This window comes from Ursus arctos, unplaced genomic scaffold (genome assembly GCF_023065955.2).
Source record: "Ursus arctos isolate Adak ecotype North America unplaced genomic scaffold, UrsArc2.0 scaffold_19, whole genome shotgun sequence".
Classification (NCBI taxonomy): domain Eukaryota; kingdom Metazoa; phylum Chordata; class Mammalia; order Carnivora; family Ursidae; genus Ursus; species Ursus arctos.
In genome coordinates, this window is record NW_026622863.1 from 8,756,615 (window position 1) to 8,781,813 (window position 25,199).

Below are 25,199 nucleotides of genomic sequence, written 5' to 3' on the forward strand. Positions count from 1 at the left end.
TTCGGCTCAGAGCGTGATCCCGGCGTTCTGGGATCGAGCCCCACATCGGGCTCCTCCGCTGGGAGCCTGCTTCTTCCTCTCCCACTCCCCCTGCTTGTGTTCCCTCTCTCGCTGGCTGTCTCTGTCAAATAAATAAATAAAATCTTTAAAAAAAAAAAAAAGATGGCTAATACGAGGCAAATGTTCAGTATCACTAAAAAAAAAAAAAAAGAAAGATATGAACAAATGTCTATAATGAGCTATAATTTTTCACCTATCTGTTTGGCCACAACTGGCAATTAAAATAATTGATAGTATCCAGCTTTGGCAAGTGTGGAGGGAAAATTGACCCTCTGCACTGCTGGAGGGAGAATTAATTGGTACAGTCGGATGGAGGGCAGCTAGAAAATGTGGATCAAAATGCAAAATGTGCCTGCCCTTTGACCCTCAGGTCCCACTTCTGTAAAATGGGGATAATAAGACTCCCCGTTTCAGTTAATCGTGAAAAGGCTCAAATGAGTGAAGCCATAAAAAGCATTTAACACAGTGCCTCGCAGAAAGGGTTTGAGAAATGTTAGCTATTATTAGCCACTTATCCTAGGATAGAAGCTCCCACGTGCAGAATGGTGTGTGTACGGGAGATGTTCCCTGTAGCGTCGTTTTCAACAGCCAAACCCTGGAAACACGCGGATGGTGCGTCGAGAGAAGGAAGGAGGCTAATTCCAGGAGGGCACTGCAGGATGAACCGGAAAACAGCCGAAGGTCCTTGGCTAACACTGTTCTTTTGGTCTGGATGCTGGTCACAGATGGGTTCGCTTTGTGAAATTTATGAAGCTGTATCCTTGCAATGTGGGCCCTTTTCTGTATGTGTGTTCTATTTCAAGCACCTGCCAGTACTCACGTATGAGGTCATCTAAATAAATACGGACACATCCATGTATGGAAACAAGTCTAAGGGGACATTTACGCCATTATATTTAAAGTTGTTTCTGGGTGGGGGAACTACGAGTCATTTTTATTTCCCTTTGTGTGTGTATCAATATTTTCTGCTTGTCTTCCATGAGTAGGCTTTACCTTTGTAATTAAGGAAAAACATGTCCGGCGTTAGGACTCTGTTGTAAGAGTCAGAAACCCAACTCGATCTTAAATATGATGGAAAAAAATGTAATTAATTGGCGCGTAACTGAAAAATTTGACAATGGATTTGGTTTCGGGCCTGGAACCATGCTCAAATGAGGTCGTGGGGAAATTGTCCCACCCTGTTTCTCAGCCCTCTTGGAGTTCATTGGCCAACAGGAAAGGTGAGAGCCGGGGGCGTGTATCCATAGGTCCAAGTGACCAAAGCTTCTGTATGGGGCAGAAGAGGGAGAGGCCCCGAGGGCTTCTCAGAGGAGGAAGCCATGAGGTGAGCCTTGAATGACGGATGAGCAGGATTTTCATGGGCCATTGGGGGAGACAAGAATTTCTCTGTGGAGTGTGAATCTCTACAAAGTACTGGGTGTATTGCAGCTTGAGGAATAGCTCAGTCGGTTGGGGTATGAAGCTCATTATTAGAGACGAGAGTGAAAATGTTGGCTGGGATTTGAGAGAAAGGAGCCTCAGTCCTAGGGCATTAGTCAACATTCTTTAGGTTTATAGTTGCAGAAACCCTATTCAAACGGAGTCAACCAGAAGTGTGGGTTTCAGTTACAGCTGGATCTAGGTGCTCAAATTATATTTGTTATCAGGACAGAGACTCTCTGATTCTCTTTATCTTGTCTCCAGTTTCCTCTGTTGTCTCCCTCCTAGCAGCATCAGGCCCCCATCCTACTTAGCAACTCCAAGGAAAATAGTATCTTTTTCCCACTAATTCCCGCAAAAGCTCCAGGATGGGTGATTGTTAGTTTACCTTCATTCCTGTGCTCATTCCTACACCAGTCACTGTGGCTGGGGGGCATAGTGTCTTAAGGATTCAGGCCTGGTTAGGCGGCCACTCTTGGAACCAGGCGCTGGTTCACACAAGTGACTTCACACCAGGCACAAGGAACTGTAATCGGATGAAGAGAGCCTGCTTTCTGGGTCGGCACAAAAGCAGCTGTCCAATAAAGGCATGACACTCGCCTTCGGAGGGGATGCGGCAAGCTGCCCAGAAGAAAGGCAGCCTTCAATGGGTAGGGTGCACGAGGACCGCGAGTCAAGTTCATCCTTACGTCTCCTCTTCCCCACGAGGGCCAGAAGCTCGCTAAGGTTGGGTGCCCATTCTTGTCCCCCCCGTGTATTCTCCAACACCATGGGATGTTTAGTACGTGTGCGTTGATTGCATCTCATGGTGTCCATGTAGTGACCTCTGTCTTCACCAAATCTCTTTACGTTGCAAGTGACACTCTGTTCAAATCGACAGAAACAAAAGTGGGGAATCTGTGACCTCTCACATAATTAAAAGTCCGCGGGAGTGTTGTGCTTCGGGTACGGCTGAATCCCATTGTTTATAAGGATGTCATCAGGTCTGTCTCTTGCTCTCTGTCACCCTCCACCTTTCAAAAATACCTTTCTCAATTTGGCCTTATTCTGAGGCCGACTGTCCCAATGCGGCGGTACACCTGGTCCCCGGCAGCTCCACCCAGGCTGACATCCTACTGGTTTAATAAGCAAATACCCGTTTCCCAATAATTCTAATCCGAGTCCTGCAACAGAAGCTTATTGGCCCAGCATCTGTCACATGACCAGCTCTGAGCCAATCACCGTGGCCAGGGGAAGTACACTCTGATTGGCCAGCCTAGATCTTCTAAAACTACAGGTCGCTGGGCTGTTTCATCCAAGAAAATCGAAATTACGGGAATAACGGTTGTTGTTCAAGTCAACCTACGAGGTCTCCACCTACATGGGCACCAGCCCTTTGGGTTCCCCTGGCTTTGGGAGCCAGTAGCTCTGAGCCCATAATTAACAAACACCCTTATCAGAAGGACCCTCGGCTCCCACCTCCAGAGACTCACCCTGAGTGGGGCGGTTTGGGAAGGAGCAGGGGAAACTGGCCATCCCTCCCTCTGGGGCTGCCGGGGCCGAGTTTCTGGCTGAGCTTCCCTTGGAAGACTGGATCACAAAGCTGGGGAATGGATGTTTCAGATGGAAACGCAGACACACAGTTAATTACAGCGTCCTGCTCGGCGCCACGCTAATTAGGGCGGTTCTCTGATGGGGGCCAAGATTTAATGCTCTCTCTTTTATAGTGCGTGGTGGCAAGTGGGCGGCCCCGTCCTCTCCCCTCCCTCTGATGCATCCTGTCTGGCTGGCCAGGGGCTGGGTGGAGAGGGCCGCCAGGCTGGCTGGCAGGCAGGCAAACGAGAAATGCTGTCCATGCTCCATTTCAGGGACCTAGCTGCCCTCCCAAGACAGAGGACGGGACAAGTAAGGGGGAGGGGTAGTGTGAGGGCAGAGGTGTTAATCCTGACTCCTTCTGGGTGGTGGGGGGTGCATGGGAGTATCCCGCTTCAAAGAGAAGTATTAGGACTATCTTGGCTCTGGGGCCTTCCAGGAAGTGGGAAACGGCTCCCAGAAAGCACCGGAGACCTTGTTGGCTAGGAGCTCAATCAGGTCCCGATGTCTGGCTTCATGACCTCCGCTGCTGCAAATACAATGGGGAGGGCAGATCTACTGAAAAAAAAAAAAAATTAAAAACACCATAGAATTTCTTTTGAAACCTATAGAATTTCTCTCTACTATCCACCATACAGAATTGTCCAGTTCGTTATTAGAGAACTCATTGGATTTCAGTGCTGGCAGGGACATAAAAATCATTTCACATTATACGAGAAGAAATTGAGGCCAAGATAGAAGTGATCTTCCCAAGAGCCCAGAGTGTGCTAGATTGGCACAGGTGATAGCTGGTGATGAGATCTTACCTCAAGTGCCAGGGCTGAATGATTGGACAGCTGGAGACTATGATAAGATGATTCTGAGGCCTGTATCTTGCTCAGTGGGGAACAGACTCTTGATTGATTAGTGATGCCTACCGTGGGCACTGGAGAGGAGATAGTGGACCGAGTGCCAAGTTTTTGCCACCCCAATCTAGATGTCAGAGGGATGCTCTGAGCTAGGCCCTGAACGTAGGCCATCTTGGAGGGTTCTGGACAGATAGAGAAGCTAAAAGTCAGAACAGGTTTGCTGAGAGAGACGTGAAATCCACAAAGCTCCTCAATGAATTGCCATCAAGTTGCTGTGAGGGATTTGTGGTCAGAATTGCAAAATGGGAATTTCCAAGGTTTTTCACTTTTAAGGAGTATTCTGCTAAAGCTTGGGTTATGTCTCTACAGCCCCACCTGCCCCCCAGAGCTGTGAGTCTCTTACAACTGTCCCTTTCTTTAAGGGGATATGGGTCAGTGATCCAGGTGGTGGATCTCAAGACCCTAGGAAGGGCTGGGTCTTGTGTAGGGAGATGCGTCTAGGATACTGGTCATGGAATTCAGAAGCTTGAGTTGAAGGGCCGGTGCTGAAGGCCTGAGGGTCAGGACACCTAGGTTCTTCCCTCGTCTCTGCTGTCACAGCTGTTCCCAGAACAAGCCTCTTTCCCTGCTGGGCCTCGTCCACACAATGAATGAGGGCACGGTGTGCTCACGGATTCCTTCAAGCTCTCACACTTGACCAAATGGCCTACTTTTTCTGGTGTGTGTGGTAAAATACACATAACATAAAATGTACCATTACAACCATTTTTCAATGTACAGTTCTGGGGTATTCGATACATTCACATGGTCGTGCCACCATCCCCACCAAGCATCTCCAGAACTTTCTCATCTTACCCAACGGAAACTCTGTTCCCATTACACACTAGCTCCCCATTCTCTCCTCCCGCTCCCCATCTCCCAGAAACCACCATTCTTTCTGTCTCCATGAATCTGACTATTCTCAGTGCCTCGTATGAGCAGAAACCTCAAGTATTTGTCCTTTTGTGACTCACTAATTTCACTTAGCATAGTGTCTGTGTTTTTGAGTTTCATCCATGTCATGGCAGGTGTCAGAATTTCTTTTTTTAAGGCTGACCAATATTCCCTCGTATGTATGGTTCCCATTTTGTTTATCTGTCCGTCTGCAGAAGGACCCTCGGGTCCCTTGCACATTTTGCTATTGTAAATACTACTGCTAAAAACACGGGGTGTCCAAACGTCCTTTGGAGTCTCTGCATTCACTTCTCTTGGAGACATACCCAGAGGTAGGAGTGCTGGAGCGCAGGGGAACTCTGTGTTTAAGTTTTGAGGCATTTTCATACCATCTTTCAAAGCAGCTGTGCCATGTTACGTTGCCAACAGCAATGCACGAGGGTTCCGATTTCACCACATCCCCACCGCGCTTGTTTTATTTTTTTGTTTATGTTTATGTTTTCGGTAACAGCCATCCTAATGATATTGAGCGGTATGTCGTTGTGGTTTTGACTGGCATTTCTCTAATGAGTAGAGACGTGGAGCATCTTTTTGCGTGCTTATTGGCTCTTTGCGTATCTTCTTCTGAGAAATGTCTGTGTATGCCCTTTATTCGTTTTTAAATTGGATTGTTTAAGAAAAATAAATTGAATTGTTTACTTCTTTTTTTTTAAGGTTTTATTTATTTATTTGACAGAGATAGAGACAGCCAGCGAGAGAGGGAACACAAGCAGGGGGAGTGGGAGAGGAAGAAGCAGGCTCCTAGCGGAGGAGCCTGATGTGGGGCTCGATCCCATAACGCCGGGATCACGCCCTGAGCCGAAGGCAGATGCTTAACCGCTGTGCCACCCAGGCGCCCCTGGATTGTTTACTTCTAGCTTGGTTTTGATCTCCTCGTAGGACCGTGAATGACAGGTACTAAGGAAGGGTAATTTTGTCCAGCTTTACTGAGGTATAATTGACGGAAAAATGTAAGTATGGAAAGTCTACAACAGGATGATTTGATATATGTATACATTGTGAAAGGATCGCCACCATCAAGGTAATGAATACATCCATCCGCTCACATGGTTACCTTTGTGTGTGTGTGTGCGTGTGTGTGTGTGCGTGTGCGTGCGTGTAGGAGAATGCTTAAGATCTCCTTCCCTAGCAAATTTCAAGTGTTTGATACAATTTAACCAACTAGAGTCACCACACTACACATTCGATCTTCAGAACTTGTTCCTCTTACAACCAAAAGTTTATACCCTCTTACAACATTCGAGTTTCCTTTATCCATTCATCCATCAACTGACACTTAGGTTGCTTCCATGTCTTGGCTACTGTGAATAATGCTTCAGTGAACATGGAAATGCAGCTATCTCTTCAAGACAGCGATTTCGCTTCCTTTGGGTAGGTACGCAGAAGTGGGATCGCGGGATCATAGGGCAGTTCTGTTTGTATTGCTCGAGGAAGCTCCGTACTGTTTTCCATGGGGCTGCACCCATTTACATTCCCACCGGCGGTGCCCAAGGGTGAGGAAGGGTAACGTCTGATGGAGGAAGGAATGCAGATGACAAGGCCCAAGGTGGAAACGTGTCCTGTAGTCCCCACCCCCTGCCTTATCTGCAGTTTTGCTTCCTGAGGTTTTAGTTACCTCAGGGAACCATGATCTGGAAGCAGACGATCCTCCTTCTGACATGTCATCGGAAGGTCCATGGTAGCCCACGTTAGGTCACGATGCCTACGTCATTCCCCTCACGTCATCTCATCGGCAGGCATTTTATCATCTCACATCATCACAAGAAGGGTGAGAATAGCACAGCACAATAGATGTTTAGAGAGAGTCCACAATCACGTGACTTGTATTACAGCATACTGTTACGGTTGTTCTGTTTTATCATTATTGTTGTTAATCTCTTACTGTGCCTAATTTATACATGAAACTTTATCATAGACAGTATGCATAGGAAAAAGCAACCTATAAGGCTCGGTACTATCTACGGATTCAGGCATCCACTGGGGGTCTTGGAACATATTCCCCGTGAATAAGGGGCGACTCTTGGACGAAGTCTGCCTTCTCTCTTTCTGGTGTCTTTCTCCAGTGGTCTCTTCGTTCTGTCTGCCGTAGTGTTGGCTTCCTTCCTGGGCTTCCGGTGGTCTTCCCCTCTCCGACCCAGCTGCAATTCCTCCAGGCCCTGCTCTCATGTCTCCAGGACAGATGGAGCAGCACTTGGGTGAAGGGCTTCACACCACACCCTGCAGAGCGAGTCTCTTTCCCGGACCGTCCAACTTAAATCTGGGGCCTGGCTCTCACTGGACTCATCTAGAAGAGGGGGTGGAGACTCAGGAGCCCCTGCTCCTCGCATGAGGCTGCTCTGGCCACAAGGGGTGGAGCTCCTTGCGTTACTTCAGTAAAATTGCATGAGACTCGAAGAACAGGGACGGTCACGTATACCGAGCGTCCTGGGACTGGAAGGTGTTCAGAGCGCCAGACGGCTGTCCCATGGGGCTGTCTCTCTGTCCCTCAGCGTGGAGCACAGGCTCCTCAGCTCAGAGGAAACACTGTGAAGGTGACTCTCCTGCTGCCAGTTGACGCCCTACTGTGCTCTGCTGGGTGTCTCTCCACCCGACTTCTGTTGACTCAAGGCCTCTGCTCTCAAGGGCCTCATGACTCTTCCTCTCTCACAGCCTCACAGCATCTGCTCCTGCTCCTAATAGACTTCCCCTCATGCCTCCCAGTCCAGAGGACGGGCCCAGATCAGCTCCGTGTACAAGACGTCCACTGGATCCCTACGGCCCCGTCTTGCTCTGTGCCCAGCCGGAGTGGCCCCAGCAGTGGCTTGCGCTGCTCCCGCAGGTGGAAAGCCCTGGCCGCCATCTCTGTCATGGCGTCTCTTAGCGCTGCTGGCTGTCTCAGCTTCCCTGGCTGGGGGAAGGAGCAGCCCCAGCCTTTGGGATGGATCCGATGGAGCCCATGGAGGCTCTGACAAATGTCCGGAGGGACCAAATAACGCCTGGAAGAAGAGTAACCACCCTGTGAGGAAAACCTGGACAAGTGAGTCAGAAGGTAGAGTTTTCACACGGTTCTCCCTGAGACTCCTCCAGATGCAGGGCTTCCAAGGGTCCTCTGTGGAGGTGGTCACCTCTCCACAGAGCTGGCCAACCCACTGGATTTCTCCAGAAGCCGGGATCAGCGAGGTCATGCTCACATTTGAATTTTGCTTTCCTTCTGTCTCTCTGGGCTCCCTGGGAAGCAGTGCCCAAGATGGAGCTTAGCACGCCCGAAGTTTGCTGGCGTGCTCTTGGGGTCACTGTGTGTGGACAGGCAGGATGGAATCAGCACTGGGCAGAGGGAGAAGTGAGTTGTGATGCAGTCTCAGTGGGAGTCCTGAGGCCCGAGGGGCTCTTCAGAGTAGTCCTGAGTTGGGGTGAGTGAGGGATAGGGCTTCTCTGCCCCTGTGCTACTAGCCATCGATGGGCTGGTTCAGGAAGGGGCAGTCACGTGGGGGCCAGGTGACTTCAGGAGAGCAATTCCAAAGAGGGCTGGTGGCGGGGGGGGGGGGGGCGGGAGAGCACCTGACAGCAGCACTCCCTGGAGCTGGGGGATAAGTTCCCCACTTCTGAAGGGGGATCCACTCCCCTCTCTACCCTGCCTCACTTTCCCTTTCCCCTTATTCTTGCTTGCCTGGGATTGTATTTCCTGTATTATAGCAGGTAAGGTTTGACCCAGGCTCTGCTTTCTGGGGAGTCTGGGTTAAGACACCTACTAAACCACCACCAGTCCTTCTGGGGAGATCTTTGTGTTGAGATGTACCATGGACTATCAGCTAGCCTATGATTTAGCTTTCCTAGGTCAGGGAATCGACTCTACCAATTGTCTCTGGTCAGAGGCGGGATGACACAGATGTCAGCCACCTGGGCTCCAGGGACAGTCTGTCCCCTTTTCCCTCAGCGGGGACTGTGAGCTCGGCAGTCTCCAGGACTGACATGTCCTGGACAACCAGGCGCCCTCTATTTAATGGGCCTTGACTAGGCAGGACACAGGCAGAGCAGGGTGATAAACGTGGTTTCCGTCAGGGGAGCTCAAGGTCCCAAGTGGGGTCACCAATCTGTTCCTCTCAGAGCCATTGCAGGGGGAACCCCACACAGAGGGGGAGGCAGACACTCTTGGCTGCCCCCATCAGCCATTCCCACCTACGCTTGCAGTCTCGGGGTGAACTGTGACAGTTCTCACCCCATTATGGCGGCCCATGATGATTGGTTTGAGTGTGGGCCCGGGACTCAGCTTGGCCAGCGGGTCTGAAGGGAAGTCTCAGAAGTAAGATTTGGAAAAGGATTTCCTCAACAATGGAAATTCCTCTTTTTGCCGAACTGTATGTGATTGAATGAAACCGCAAGTATGATGTGGCCGTGGGGGGTGGGGAGACATGGCGGGTGTGGTGAGGGGGGCGGCATCTCTGACGATGTCTTTGAGCCCCAGAACTGACCTGGCTCCACTCTGGGCTGACATGTTACCATCCTTATTAGCGTGGCAGCCAAGAGTGAGGTCTCTGAAGCCTGACTATCTACCCCTCATTCGCTGTGTGACCCTGGGCAGGATGCTTCACCTCTCTTGCCTCAGTTTCCTCATCCGTAAAATGGACATAAAAGAAGATCCCCCTCGTAAGGCTGCTGTGAGGTGTACACGTGTCTACATGTGTGAAGAGATTAGAACAGGGTCTGGTCCTCAGGAAATGGTGTATCAGTGTTGCCTGCTACTGAGGCCCCCTTTAAAGATAGATCGAAGTTAACAGGTAGACAGAATTGGGTCAATCACAAGCCTTGGTTCGTGACATGCCGCTCGTAGACTTGCTAATATGACGGACACCTGTGAACCCATCACTCACCTCAAAACTCAAGAGCTAGAATATCACCCATGGTAGTTACTCCCCTACGTGTTTCTCTTGAACTGGCCCCCTAATCACCCCACTCCTGAGCCCCCCAGCTGAATACTGCCCTGAATTTCATGTTTATTATTCCTCCGTGTGTGTGTGTTTGTGTGTGTGTGTGTGTGTGTGTGTGGTTTTGTCAGATAGAAATGTATGCCCAAACAACATGTTATTTTGTTTTGAGCATTATAAAAAGGGTACACGCTGCGTGGTCTTCTGGGAGTTTTTCTTTCCGCATAGACACTTTTATTTGGGGTTTCTGTTCCTCACAGCCAAAGGAATCCAATCCCCAAGCACCTTCCTAAAGGGAGAAAGAAAAGCCCACTTTCGACAGACAAGAAACAAAAGTTAGATCTTTTCTTCTTTCTCGATTTTTGCACTTAATTTGGCTGTGGGGGTGTACTAGCCCTCATAGGGGTCCTTCCAGAGAACCTTTCTTCTGAACTAGTGTGTGAGGGGGTTTCTATTCGGCCGGTCTGGCTGCCTGCTGGACACAGGGTCCAGGTGCGAGGCACCAAGAGATGTGACAGCTCCGAGCCCTGGTCCCCGTGGAGAGGCTGCAGCCCCCGTGGAATTTTTCTGATGCTTTGAATCCCCACTGGGAATCATTTTCCCTTTTCCATCCCAAATATGGGCTAGGGCCCTGGAAGGCGTGGGAGAACTAATTTGAGGCAAGCGTAAACACTTCCATGCCAGTGGAACCCTGGCCAGCAGGAATTCCAAGCCATCGGAGAAGCCTGCCAGCCTCTTGCTGGACTTTGGCTGGGACCCTCTGCTGTAGCTACTTTTAGCTGGGAACATTTTTTCCCAGACTTTGGAAGGCCACACTTGAAGGGTTATGATTTACTCAACCAAGACCCCAAACTGACCAGGGGCATTTCTACATCAAGTTGGCCACTTCCATGCCTGCCTCCCCAATTTCCCCTTTCTGGGTGGTGGAACCTACTTGTTAAGACCCAGAGCTCAGGAGGAAAGTAAACCTGGGTTCTACCCCTGGGTCTACCTCTTCTTGACTTGGAGCCAATGACCTAACATGTCTGACTTTGTCTCCTCATCTGGGAAATAGAAATAATATAATCCCTGCCTTAGGTGTGGTGAGGATTAAGAGAGGTAATAATGTATATGAACGTCTGTGCACAAGACAGTGTTTGTACCAGTCAGTGAGGTTATGTTGCAGTAACAAACATCCCCCAAAGCTCAGTGGCTTAACACAACGGAAGTTAATTTTCCACTTTTTTTTTAAAGATTTTATTTATTTATTTGAGAGAGACAGAAAGCGTGTTTGTGCACCAGTGAGGGGAGGGGCAGAGGGAGAAGCAGACTCCCCGCTGATCAGGGAGCCGGGCAGGGCTCAATCCCAGGACCCTGGGGTCATGACCTGAGCTGAAGGCAAATACTTAACCGACTGAGCCACCCAGGAGCCCCTAGTTTTCACTCTTATAACGTTTGCTGTAGGTCTATGCTACTCCCCAGGGCAGTTTCCCCCCCACCCGTGTGTGAGACACTATCCAGATCAAATTCTGGTTCCACCATTTCAGCAAGAAGTCCCTGTGTTCACTGTGGCCGAGGAAGAGATTAGCTAAAGAATTGGGAAGAGCCCTTTTGCTCTCAATTAATTGGACAGAACCAGTCACACGGCTTCGTCTAGTAGCGAGGGTGTTGCGATCGGGTTTTCTATGGGTCCAGGGAGGAAATGTGAGCCAGATATTGGGGAGAACTTAATGTCTCCCACGGTCTTCAATAAACATTAGTTTCCTGCCTTTATTATCTACCCTCAAAGAGTTAGACCCTGTTCACGGTGACAAGGCGTAGGTAGATGAAAAGATAAACATATTTTCTTAGTTCCTTAGAAGCATGCAGTCCGTTGCATTTTGTAGAAGGCTGTTGTTCAGCCTCATTTCCATAGTCTCCTGGGGAGGATCTTTCCTGCCAGCGCACGAGAAGGAAGATGGAGAATGGAGTGCGGGGGACCTGTGCAGGGACTGGACGGGCAAGTGTCGGAACCATCTGGCTTCGTAGAGGGGATCCAGTTGCACTCTGTCTCCCAGGAGGCCAGAACAGGAGGCTTGTAAGTCAGTAGCTCTTTGTGGACAGACAGAAGGACAGACCCTGGGCCCAGCATCAAGCTGATGCTAACTGTGCCACGGTGACTCCTGTAGTTATTAGCATCCTGACTGTACAGACAAGGAAACGGAGGCTCAGGGAGGTGAACTCTCCTGCCAAAGACAAGCAGCAATGGCACGAGCTGCCTCCGGGCAGAGGGAGGTGGAGGCCGGAGGCCGCAAAGTCCACATCAAGCCCTGGGTGTGGGCTGGGTTCGGGGGCCCTCTCCTGCTGGCCTGGTCCGGCCCTGCACGCCTACAACATCACAGACAGGACGGGAGCGGGGAAGTGACACCCCCACCATACTTCAGTCCCCCCAAGGATCCCATTTCCCAGAAGTGTGATCCGTAATATGTCGTCGCGACCATTTTGAGGAGTCTGATAAGATGGCAGAAAAATCAAGACCAGAAGGCACAGGGAGAAGGCAGTCAAACGGGGGATACCCTTTTTTTCTGTGTTTACCAACCGATGCACCAACGAGGCAGGCCTCCTAGCCCGCTCTGCCCTGGCTCTCCCCAGGCTCCCCCTCCTGACGTTAAACTACAGCCTGCTCCCTAGTATGTGTGTGACCTGCTCCCCAAACCCAGAAGTCGGTTTTGCCAGGAACTGAGGTTTGGAATGGTCAAACCTGGGCAGGCTGCCTGGAGGGAGGGGCCGGGGCGAGATCCCCAGCTCTGGGTGCACACAAGCTGAGGTCTGCACGGTGTGACATGCTGCAGGGGGGTGTCCCATAGTTGATGCGAGGCCCCTCCAGATGCCGCCCTGTGCTTCATCTTTCCGTCTGTGTCTCCCCCTGGCTTTGGCCTGAGTTTGGCTAATGGGAGGCACTACCAGGGTAGCAGCAGTCAAGCTGTTCATTCACCCCTGCTTCTCCCCCTGCCAGGCCACACAGCCCCTACCTGGTGGCCTCTCCCCACGGCGCCTGTTCTGGGCTCTGGTACCTGCTCTGGGTCCTAGTCCTTTGAGGCTCTAGTGGAGGTAACTAACTGCTCACCACTGGTGATCCCTCATCTCAGGCTGCCTGGCCACCTCTCCCCGTTCCCCTTCCCGTGTAGACGGCCCCATCAGAAATGCCCCCCACCGTCCCTTTGGAAGATGTCATCTGTTCCCTGCCAGGACCTGGACTGATAGAAACAGAAGGGTGGGACATCGACCCATTGGACCTGATCCTTCCCAGAGGCCGCCGTTCCCAGGTCCCGCTGTCGTCCTGCCGTCCCAGCCTTTCCGACGGCCTGGCCCCTCCGCGTGCCAGGCCTGCGCCGAGCTCCCGCCAGCCTTGTTTATTTATTGAACAACATGCAAGCACAGTTTCCTTTTGTGTTTAATGTGTCAGCGTTTCAGCGGATTCTGACTTCAAGGCTTGGATTTTGTTGACAATAATGAGATCACCCAGACAATTATCGTTTGATTTTTCAGTTTGCCAGAGAGGGGAAGATTAAAGAAAAGTTAAGAAGCTTTGGCTGTTTCCTGTTATCCGTTTGCTGGGAGGGGTGGGGGTGGGGCGGAGGGTCGGGAAAAAGAGAAAATCTAACTGCTTCAAAATGTCCACATCGGGAGACACTCGGCTGTCTGCAGCCGGCAGGCCTCGCACGTAGGCGGCGGCGCCCACGTGGAACGATCCGAGGGGCACCGGAAGCTCTCCTCTGGCCAGGTCACGGCTCCACTCGGACCGCGGGATCTGCAAGTCTGTCAGCTCCCATATCCGTTCCTGCGGCTTCAGTCCTGGAGTGAGACATGGGACACTGGAACTCAACTAATATTCGTAATTGTTGTTATCATGATGGATAGAATGTTTTGGTTCAACCACTAACTTGTTGATGCGGGGTTGGCTTTATTTCCCCGGCTTCAGTTTCCCCTTGTGCAGTGAGGAATGAATGAGACCATCCAAACCGGCCTTGGCCCTGACTCCCACCACACATCCCTCCCCCTTGATCTGTGTGGCCAGATTTTTCAGGTGGGGAGTCCCCCTGGGAAAGGGTGCTGAAGGCCCCAGTAGGTACTGGAACCTTCTTTGCTGCCATCATGCGACCCTAATGAGACCTCAGCCCCAGGAGGATAGCATATCCCAGGGGATCCCCAGAGGGGCAACAGTGCCAGGTAGGGCAGGGCAGGCTGGAGAGTCCGCTCCTTCCTTCCATCCTCCATGTGGGGTTCCTGGGCGGGGGGGGGGGGGGGGGGGGCTCCTGTGAACGAACCCTGCTGGCTGACAGGATATGGCTTCTATGCTCAGAAAGACCATCTAGGAAGTGACTCTACCTCTGGAAATGTTCTCATGGCTTCTTCTACACCTTACACGCCTTTCTGGAACAGCACGGAGACCCTCACCCTCAGTGGGTTCGGCCTTTCCCTCTACCCATCACCTTCCCTCTCCTTCCCTTCTCGCTCTGCCTGCCCCGGCGGCACTGCCTCCCCACCCCTTCCTGTGCATGACCCCATTACCCTCTGCTTCTGTGAGGTTGTCACTTCTGGTCTCAAACAACCTGCGAGGCATAGCATGCTGGAAGGTGATCATTGGGACAAAGCCATTTGTCACTGAAAAATTTAAAAAAGGAGAGAAAGAATAGGGGGGTGAAGGGGACTCAGGAACTTTAAGCAAAAAGAATGCTAGACAAGTGGGGAAACTGAGGCTCAGAGAGAGGATGGAACCTGTGTCTCCCAGCCTGGCTCTAGACTGCAGCCCTTCATCTAAGGCTTACACCCCCCACGGCAAGATCAAGCAAGCACAGGCAGTTTACTGAGTTTTGCATAAAGCTTTTTCTCCGGAGAGTTAGTCCTTCCTATTTTTGGTGTTTAAATGTCCATCCTTTTTTTTTTCTTTTCTTTTAAGTAGGCTTCATGCCCAGCATGGAACCCAATGTGGGGCTTGAACTCATGACCCTGAGATCAAGAGCTGAGCTGAGATCAAGAGTCAGACGCCTAGCTGACTGAGCCACCCAGGCGCCCGGAAGTGTCCATTCTTTTATGAAATTTTGGTGATAATGAATAATTGATGATTTCCTTTTTATTTTATTCATGTATTTATTTTTACTTACCTTTTTTCCTGATTTCCTTTTTTAATATCTTTGCTTGGCATAAGACACAGATTTTAAAAACTGGCAATATCAAATTGATAAGCCAAATCTGGGTGACATTTGACCGTTGTATGAGAGCCAATGTCTGGGAACATGTGCCTTCCAGCACACCAAGAAGGCACAGACCGGCATTTGCTGAACTCCTCTCCTGACGGGGAGCTCCCTACCTCCCCTGGAATGTAATTCCGAGGAGCACAGGCTTAGGGAAGCCAACACTCACAGCCGCCATGGGCCCAGGCCCGACCCCACGGTGGGAGGGAGTTCCCCGTCAGCCCCCCCCCCCCCACATTGGTTCCTGAGGCCTTCCATTGCTGGGGGTCAGAGAAAACAGGATGAGACTTCTCCTGGCCAATCAGTGATGATGGGTCATGTTGCACTTTCTTGACTGGTTTGGCTCTTGTCTGAATTTTTACTATGAACGGAGTATCTTTTATGGCCGTCTCCAATACATCGTTTCTGCATCAAAAAAGTATTAAGCCTGCAAACCTTTGTCATCCAATTTGAAAAAGTCGTAATTGCTCGTGGCGCGAAGTTGGAACACACAGGGAAGGGCAACGAGAGTGTCTCCTTCCCATGAGAAAGTGATGGCCAGCGTTCTGGGTCTTTCCTTTCCATCCTTAGGACCACATGGAAATGGAGGACACAGTGGGCTCTTCCATGGAAGGCCGTAGAGCACAGATGTCGAATGCCTTTGCTTTGGGAGGACACCCTTGGGGAGGGTAGAAACTAAGTCTTTTCCCTGTTGGGGTTCCTCTCTCTTCCACAAAACCACCCATCCCCTCTCACCTCCCCAGACACCGGGGCCAGCCCAGTCGGAGCCCACCCCCCCAGATGTTTGTGGAGCTGAATGAAAAGGCAGCAGGCGGAGCCGGCCTCTGCGAGGTGGGCTGCCACTCCCCGGCCCCCGGCAGAGCTCCGTCTGACGCACTTTGACAGACAGGGGTTTGTTTCTTCTCGTTGTTTAGTTCAAAACAGAGTTAAGACTCCTAATCATCTCAAATGACCTGATATGGTTTCCCAAGCAACCTGGGCAGACCCTGGGGGGTCTGGAGGGCACGCAGGGGCCCTGGGCCTCTGGGGCTGGAGGCCTGCCCGCCCCTGCTCTGCCTGACACAGATTCCAGAAGGACGGCAGATGCCTGATGCCGAAGGGCTGGGGAGAGTGAGTGTGTGTGTGTGTGTGCACGCCTGGGTGTGGAGTAGGGGGCTGGGCAGGGAGCAGGGGTCTCACTTGGGCCTGGGGCATTGTCTGCCGGGGCAAGGAGGAGGAAGTGGCCTGGGGTGGTCAGGGACAGCCATGAGTGAGAAGAATGGGGTTATTCTTCCAGAAAGCTGAGCGCTCGGAGCCGGGGTAACTCCTGGGGCAGGGGGTCCCCGGCTACTGTTTGCCCAGGGCAGGGCGGCCTGTGGATGTGTGCCAAAGTATGCCTGGGGAGGGGGGGTTCCCCATAAGAGTGGCCAGTCCCAAAGTGGAGGGAGACTTGGTGCTGGCCCACCATGCAGTTCTGGGATCTTCCAGTCATCAACAGTGTGGGGAAACCAAGGCCCAGAGAGGAGCAAGGACTCTCCTGAGCTCCCTGATTGAGTTCGTGGCAGAGCTGGGACTTAATCCTCATGACTCTGGGGCCTGGGGTTTGAGTCCCAGGTTGGTTGCTTAGTAGGGGTGTTGAACCCTGAGGGCTCAGTTTCTCCATCTGAACAATGGAGATAAATAGAGGCCCCCACAGAGCTGGTGCAGGCCCCGGGCTAACGGGCTAAGGTGTGCGAGGACACTTTGCAGCTGCTGTTTACAGCTGACTCTTAGATCTAGTCTCCGCGCTCCCGCTGGACCCTCAAGGCCCCTCACGACCACCCCTCCTCTTGGCTCCTCCGTTCAGGTTCTTGGGGACCCTTGCTCTTTCTCGGTTCTCCATGCTTGGTCCCCTGGTTCCCAAGGGAGGATGAGCCTGGGTTCTCTTTGCCTCCTGCATTCTTTGTGGTTTTCCTTTCCGAACAGAGGGCTGGCACCAAGGCCTTTCTTCCCGTTCTGGGCATGGCAGATCAGCTGAGGAGAGAGGGAGCCCAGCTTCCCAGGAATCTGGGTGACGTGTCACCTGGGTTAGTGGCTGCTGAGAACGGGGGAGATCCCTGCAAGGAGACCAGCGTCTCTGTGCGCCAACCACGTGCCTGATATGGTATAGTCATTTCAAGGCCCACAAAAGGCCTGTGATGTTAATGTTATTTATCACCATTTTACAGAGGAGGAAACTGAGGTCCAATTTGCTAGAACCACTTTCCTTTGGATGTTCTGCGTCTGAGTAGGGTCCGTCCTTCAGGCCAGGAACTAGGGCTCTGTCCTGTTTCTCAACATGACTGGGCACTTCAGGGGCAGGGTTGGATGCCCTCTGGCATGGGGGCTGAGCAGGGGGTAGAGGGGGGCAGGAGGCCAGGGCATTTCCTTGGTACTTCTTCTTCTTCTTTTTTTTTTTTTTAAAGATTTTATTCATTTATTAGACAGAGATTGAGACAGCCAGTGAGAGAGGGAACACAAGCAGGGGGAGTGGGAGAGGAAGAAGCAGGCTCATAGCGGAGGAGCCTGACGTGGGGCTCGATCCCATAACGCCGGGATCACGCCCTGAGCCGAAGGCAGACGCCCAACCACTGTGCCACCCAGGCGCCCCTCCTTGGTACTTCTTCTAGACTTCTCGGCACGTGGAGGCATGCGGCCGGGGAAAGTGATGGCACGCCATTGCTGGGGCATTGCACTGCTGTTTCCGTGGCAGCTCTGCCCTCTAACGGGGTGGCCCCCAGGTTCCTTATGGAGCCTGGGCCTTGAAATCACCCTTCCGGTCTTTCCTACCTCCCTGCCCGGTCCGTGAGGTCAGAGGAAACACAAACCGTTCTAGCCTCACTCTCGAGAAGTTGAGGCCTCAGAGAGCTCTGGGGCTTCTCTGACCTGCGAGCTCCCAGAAGACCTTGGCTCTGTATACTCACCCGTCCCCCTAGAGGGATAGGTTCCAACTGAGCGAGACATAGGTTCTCACAGCCAGAGGCCTCGGGTCCTGGGGAATTGTCAGGCCAGGCCACGTCCACAAGGGGCTTGTGCCTAGCAAGGCACCCACAGCGGCCTGTCATCTGCTATCACCTGGATACTTGGCTTTCTTGGACCTCTCTCTGGGAGGTCATGGAGATGCTGTCAGGTCTAAGGCACAGAGACCCTAACAAGTAGTGATGTCGACCACTGGGTCATTTATTATCTCACAGAGGAGAAGCTCAGGGACAGGGTAGCCTGTCGGTTCTACAGTCTCTTGGGCATTCACTTCTGTCCCTTTGTTCCCTCCACTGTTCCTAGTGTCAGCATGACCGCTTGGTTTGGCCATCCTCATGGCCTCAAGATGGCTGCAGGAACGCATGCTCCTGGGGCACCATCCAGTGGGGAGAAGATGGTTAGTTCTCTCTCATGTGTCTCCCTTTGAAGGCACTAGATCCTCTGCTGGAAGCAGCCCCAGCTCACCCCTTGCCTCTCACTGGGCAGAACTGACGCTATGCTGGTTCTACGCCAGAGACTGGTGAGAGGCATTTTGACCGGTCAGGACTCATCCCGGGGATGGAGTCCAGACTCCCTCTAAAACCTATCACCTTGGGCCTGAGCAAAATGTGAATGAGGTGGCAGAGGGGATGCTGGGAACAGGCAATCAGACACATCTCCCTTGCTCTCCACGTAAACACGTGTTTGTATATATACACACACGCTTACATGTCTGTTCCGTTTTTAAAGCACCTACATTTACATTGTGTTAAAATTCGGATGCTGGGGCCGCCGCTGAGATTGCGTCCCGCTGGTCGGGTCTCACCTGGGCTTCAGCAGACTTGGCGGCGGCCCCAGGAGATTCCCACACGCAGCTCGCTCGGGCTGAGGACGGACCAGAGAGTTCCTGGGGCCGGTTTACACTCCCACGGCCACCACAGCCAGCTCTCAGGATTAGCTGCGTTTTGGCCCATCTGCGAACCACCGAGAAACAGTCCCTCCCTGCTGTTTTGGTTGGCATTTCCCTGGTTACCCCAGAGGATGGGCATCTTTGGAATGCTGATTACCCCTCCATGATTTCTTCCCCATACTCTTTTTTTTTAATTTATATTTTTAATTTACATTCCGTTAATTAACATATAATGTATTATTGGTTTCAGAGGTAGAGGTCAGTGGTTCATCAGTCTCATATAACACCCAGTGCTCATTACGTGCGTGCCCCCCTCAATGTCCATCACCCAGTGACCCCATCCCCACCCCTCCCCTCCTGCAATCCTCAGTTTGTTTCTTATGATTGAGAGTCTCTTACGGTTTGTCTCCCTCTCTGATTTCATCTTGTTTTATTTTTTCCTCTCTTCCTCTATGCTCCTCTGTTTTGTTCCTTAAATTCCACATAGGAGTGAAGTCCTATGTCTATAGAAGCAATGTCCGCAGTAGCCAAACTACGGAAAGAGCCCAGATGTCCATCGACAGCTGAGTGGATAAAGAAGATGTGGTGTATGTATGGTGATACACACGCACACACACACACACACACACACACACACTGAAATATTACTCAGCCGCAAAAAAAATGAAATGGCAAATCTTGCCATTTGCAACGACATGGATGGAACTAGAGGGTATCATGCCAAACAAAGTAAGTCGATCAGAGAAAGACAAATATCCTATGATTTCCTCTGCACACTCTCGCCCATCTCACCCCTCACAGAGCCAGAGCCCGTCCATCATCCCGTCTCACTGGGTCTCCCAGAGGCCTCGGGGGCAGATAGCAAGGAGGGGCCCATTTCCCGTTTTGGACCCCTGGACATCCAGACCCAGGGAGGACGAGACCCAGGGGACAAGAGGCAGAAGTGAGCTCACACCGGGCTCTTTATACTCAGATCCACCTCTGTTTTCAGGACGCTGATAGTTCCCTAAAAATTTCAGGTAAGGAGGTCTTGTTGGCATCTCCCACGTAGCCCCAGGCGTAGAAGACAGGGAAGAGGCCGGTCACTGAGGGGCATGGTCTAAGGTCTCACTTCCGCAGCTCTGCTCCCTGAGGGCCCGGGCTGGGTCTTCCAAACCTCCTTTTAGCCTCTGCCCCGCGCAGGCCAGGCCACAGGCTGGATTCATGGATTCCGCTCATACTGCTGGTTTGTCTGGCCCACGGAGAGATTTGTATTTTATTTTTCGTGTTTTATTAAGGTATGCTTTTTTAGAAGGTATAATTTTATTGCACAACTGACATATAGTAAAATGCACCCTTTTTTTTTTTTTTAAAAGATTTTATTATTTATTTGACGGAGAGAGAGACAGCCAGCGAGAGAGGGAACACAGGCAGGGGGAGTGGGAGAGGAAGAAGCAGGCTCCCAGAGGAGGAGCCTGATGTGGGGCTCGATCCCAGAACTCCAAGATCACGCCCTGAGCCGAAGGCAGATGCTTAACGACTGCGCCACCCAGGCGCCCCTAAAATGCACCCTTTTTGGTATTCAGTCCTGTGAATTTTGACAAACCATCACCACAAGCAACATACAGATGATCTCCATCATTCCTCAAAACACCCCACATGCCCTTCTTAGTCTATCCCTGCCCCCATTCCCCAGCCCCCCGCAACCACTGCTCTGTTTTCTGTCCCTATGGTTTTGCCTTTTCCAGAATGTCATAGAAATGGAACCCTGAGCTAAGGTGTCTTTTGATTCCGAGCTCTATAATTTAGCAGAATGCGTATGAGATTTGGCAATTCTGTTGCACGTGTAGGTGATTCACGCATTTGCTGCTGACCAGAGCTGCCTTACATGGATATACCACGATTAGTTTATCCGTTACTCAGTTGCGGGACCCTTGGATTATGTTCAGCTTTTGGTGATTACGAATAAAGCCGTCATAAACATACACTTACAGACTTTTGTGGGAACATACATTTTTACTTCTCCTGGATAATACCAAGGAGTGGGGTTGCCGGGTTGGATAGGAAGGGTATGTTTAACTTTATAAGAAACTGCCAGACCGTTTCCAGGGTAGCGGTCCCATATTGGATTCCCACCAGCACTGCAAGAGTGTTTTGTTGCTCTGCGTATTTGTCAGCACTTGGTATTATCAGTTTTTTTATTTTTATGAATTTAGTCACTCTAATAGGCACAGAGTGTTATCTTAGTGTGGTTTTAATTTGCAATTCCCTAATGACTAATGATGTTGAACATCTTTTCATGTGCTTAGTGCCATCTGTATACCTTCTTTGGTGATGTGTCCAAATCTTTTGTTTAGTTTTTTTTTATTTTTTTTATTTTTTAAAGATTTTATTTATTTATTTGACAGAGATAGAGACAGCCAGCGAGAGAGGGAACACAAGCAGGGGGAGTGGGAGAGAAAGAAGCAGGCTCATAGCGGAAGAGCCTGATGTGGGGCTCGATCCTGTAACGCCGGGATCACGCCCTGAGCTGAAGGCAGACGCCTAACCGCTGTGCCACCCAGGCGCCCCTGGTTTGTTTTTAATTAGGTTTTGAGGGTCATTTATATGTTCTGGATACAATATAAAGTGGTTTTAAAAATCAGAATCTGTTTATAATATTGAAAGAGATGTCAAGAGATTTCATGTAAAAGTTGGATTTCTGGTTAAAAAAAGAAAAAGGGAAGATCTGACAAGGTTGAGCCCAGTATCCCATGTGGCAGTAGTGACTGAGGCTGGGTAGCCCCTGCCCGTTTATGTTGGCCCCATTCTCCAGCCCCTTGCCCGTTTATGTGCCAACCTGGCTCCTGCAGGCGTTGGAGTTTGAGACCCTCTGAATAATGTGTTTAATGTTTGTCCTGTGATGTGGGTTGTCCACATAGACAGCGCCCCCTAGGGCTGAGTTCAGGTGTTGCACCGTTTTTCTTGTCATCTTCCCAATGACCTCTCCTTGTCTGGGACTGAATCCCTAAAACGCGCTTTTTCAAAAGACCACAAGACCCCTCCTTATGCTCCTTGGTTCCTTGGTGCTCCCCAACTGGCCAGCATGTGTTGCCACTCACGTGGTAGTTTATGTGGTTGGCGCCCCCTGGAGTTGTGCAGTGCACAACCCACACTGCCATACATGCTAGGGGAGTCCTTTTTCCCTCCTTAGCCCAGGGCTCTGGTGTTTATTGTTTGCTCACCAGGTGGGAGGATGCTATGCAGCAGAGACCAGAACCTGAAGTTGTCTCAAGACACCCTACTTTCTCGGCCTTTGGTTTTAAATTTATAAATTCAGTGTGAGGATTATACGGAAACAGTGGTCTTCAAACTTGTGCTAGAATCACTTGGAAGGCTCGTTAAAACATGGATTGCCAAGCTCTACCCTCAGAGCTGCCGATTCAGTAGGTCTTAGGGCAAGGGGCCCAAGAATGTGCATTTCTAACAAATTCCCAGGTGATGCAAATGCTACTGGTCCAGGACCCAGCTTTGGGAACCACTGTTCTAGATCATTCCAGAAGGAAAGACAGAGAGAAGAGTGATTCTCAGTGGGGGAGGTTGATTTCGGGAGAGGAAGTAATGAGAAGAAAACGAAATTCCCTGAGAGAGGAAAGGGGTGTGTGGGATTCTCGGGTCCCATGTCCAGGGGAGGCTGGAGGCCTTAGAGCTGTGGCCTCGGGGTGGGGGAGGGGGCCTGCAGGGTTGTCCAGCTCTGCCTTGGGGTGGAGACCCATCAGCAGTGGCCAGGAGCACATTCCTAGTCAGGCTGCCGGGAGAGGGCTTGGAGTCTTGTTTAATCTGATTCTAGAAAAGTAAAATAGGCATTTTATTTTACACATCTAGATCATGGAGTAAAATTCATCCCTGCTATCCATGATTCTTGTTGTAAGCACCTCTGCCTTTACAGCTGCAGGGGTTTTAGCCAAAGATGAGATAATTCCGTCTTTCCTGAACATGCAGAAGCCGATGGAAAGACATCAGCGGATGATGAAAATCACTTTGTAAATAACCTGCAAATTGGAGTAGGGAAATAGGTGGTTAAATGACTGCTTGTTCTCCCTATCACTAAAGGTGTTTAATAATAATAATGGCTACAGGGGTGATAAAAGCAGTAGCCAGGTGCCGAGGGTCTACGGTATCGGGCACGATGGGCAAGGATCTCCAAGTACACTATGTATTTTGACTCTCCCCAGAGCCCTGTGAGGTAGGCATTTATCGCTCCCACTTTATAAAGGAGAAACTGAAGGTCATAAAAGCACTTTTATCATAAAAGCACATGAAAGCACAAAGTGCTTTGCCTAAAAGCACACAGCCAGGGGCAAAGGCAGGATTCGAACCCAGATCTCTTTTACTATTTACGTTGTGGATCATAGGGCTGTAAGAAGAGCTAATCTCTCAAATCACCATAAGCTAATATGGTATGCCACAGGAAGGCTACGGGTGACAGCAAAGGGCAAAGGCCGAGGGTGGACTGGACCTCAGAAAGCTTCTCTGCCAGCTCCTTGGGACCATCTGGTCGGTGTGTCTATTTCTCTCTGCACATCAGTTTCATTCTTCTTTCCTTTAGAACACTTGGTCATCGGGCTTGCCTGTGGTCCCATTTTGGTCATTCCCCAACACAGTTTAACAGATGGAATCCCAATCCCCACTCCCCAGGAGGAAGGATCTGATGGGCCCAGCTTGGGTCAGGTGTCCCCCACTGGTCCAACTGGCTGTCTTAACGGAGGGCATGTGGCGGGGAAGGGGGTAGGAGGTCTAGCCCTGGGCAGAACAGGTGTCCTCCGAGCAGGTGGCCCCCATGTTGTATAGGAAAACCCAAGGCTTTGAGAAGCAATCACCCAGCTCACGATGAACCCAGAATGAAACTGCTAAGATGGGTTTTGAGCCAGGCAGACCTGGGTGCAACTCTCGGCCCAAATATGTAACCTCGGACACCTCCTTGAGCCCCCAAAGCCTTGTAAAATGTAGAAATTGTAACCCATCTCTCAGGATTGTTGTGAAGAGTAGATAATGTCTAGCTCCTGGCACATAACGGAACTTCAGTGTTAATATCAAGCATCCCTATGTATAGGAAGGCATGCTGTTGCTCTTTCTTTTCCAAAATAGCGATATTGACCATAATATCAACATAGGAGAGGATAGACCATTGCTAATTCCCTTTGTCTTATAATTCTTACTTCTGAAATCTATCGTTAACCTCTGGGTGACCTCAGGCTGGTTATTAGAATGCTACAGGACCTCAGGTTTCTCATCTGCAAAATGGGCACAATAATTTCCCCACCGCCCCTATAATCTCCAATAGTAGGGCAGAGGTTTTGGTGGGCCCATGCATACACTAGAAGGAACTTCAGGAGACTCAATAGTTTACAGCAACAGTTTTTTTTTGTTTGTTTGTTTGTTTTGTTTTGTTTTAAGATATCCGAATAGAGTTGGAAACTCCTATGCTCCAAGGATCAGGAAAAACCTTCAGAAAACTGGGTATTTCGTTTGCTTTATAGAAGCCCAGTATTGCCAGATAATCTGATTTTTCAGGAGAAGTTAGAAGGGAAATACTCAATTTCTTTAAGACACACTTAAATACCTGATATGTTTTAAAAATCGTTTAACCGTTGAATTAGTATTCATATCAAAACCATCACGAGGGTCAAATAAGTCACACCCTGGGGCTGCCAGTTTGAGACCCCACCTCAGAGGCAGGCTGGGCGGTTTGGGGGGGCCTTACGGTGAAAGCTGTCCCCTACTCAAGCTTGGGTCCAAGCCTCTGGCCAGGCTGCAGACACAGCCTCCCCCCAGCCTCCTCCCCGCCTGGGGCCAGGGATGACTTCAGCTGGAAGACAAAGGGGCCTTCATGTTCAAAGGCCGGCATGAGGGTTCGTCCTCAGTCCTCCACAAACAAACAGGGCGGCTTTGATCTGGATGGGGGTGGAGGCAGCAGGTCCAATTAGGAGATCAGCCCGTGCCTGGGCTAAAGAATGTTTGTAATAAAATAAAAGATCTAAGTGGTGGTAATGAAGGATAATAGAAAAATGGTGTCACTCAGAATTCCCCCTGAGCTGCCCCATTTGAAGTGGATTAACTGACTGGTGCAGGGGGGCCAGTCCGCAAGCCTCTCCCAGCCTTCGCCCTCACCCCCACTCTGGGTGCACACAGAAGGGCCACCAGGAGACCCAGCATGACCCTATTTTCAGAAGCATGCCCTTCTTCACCTTTGCAGACATTGCCACTGTTGCCCAGGGGTCAACACCCTCCTTCATTCAAGACATGTGAGTCCAGACCTTCCCCAGTGACCTTCCTGCAGGGGAAGGAGCTCCTGCTGTCCTGGCCTTTG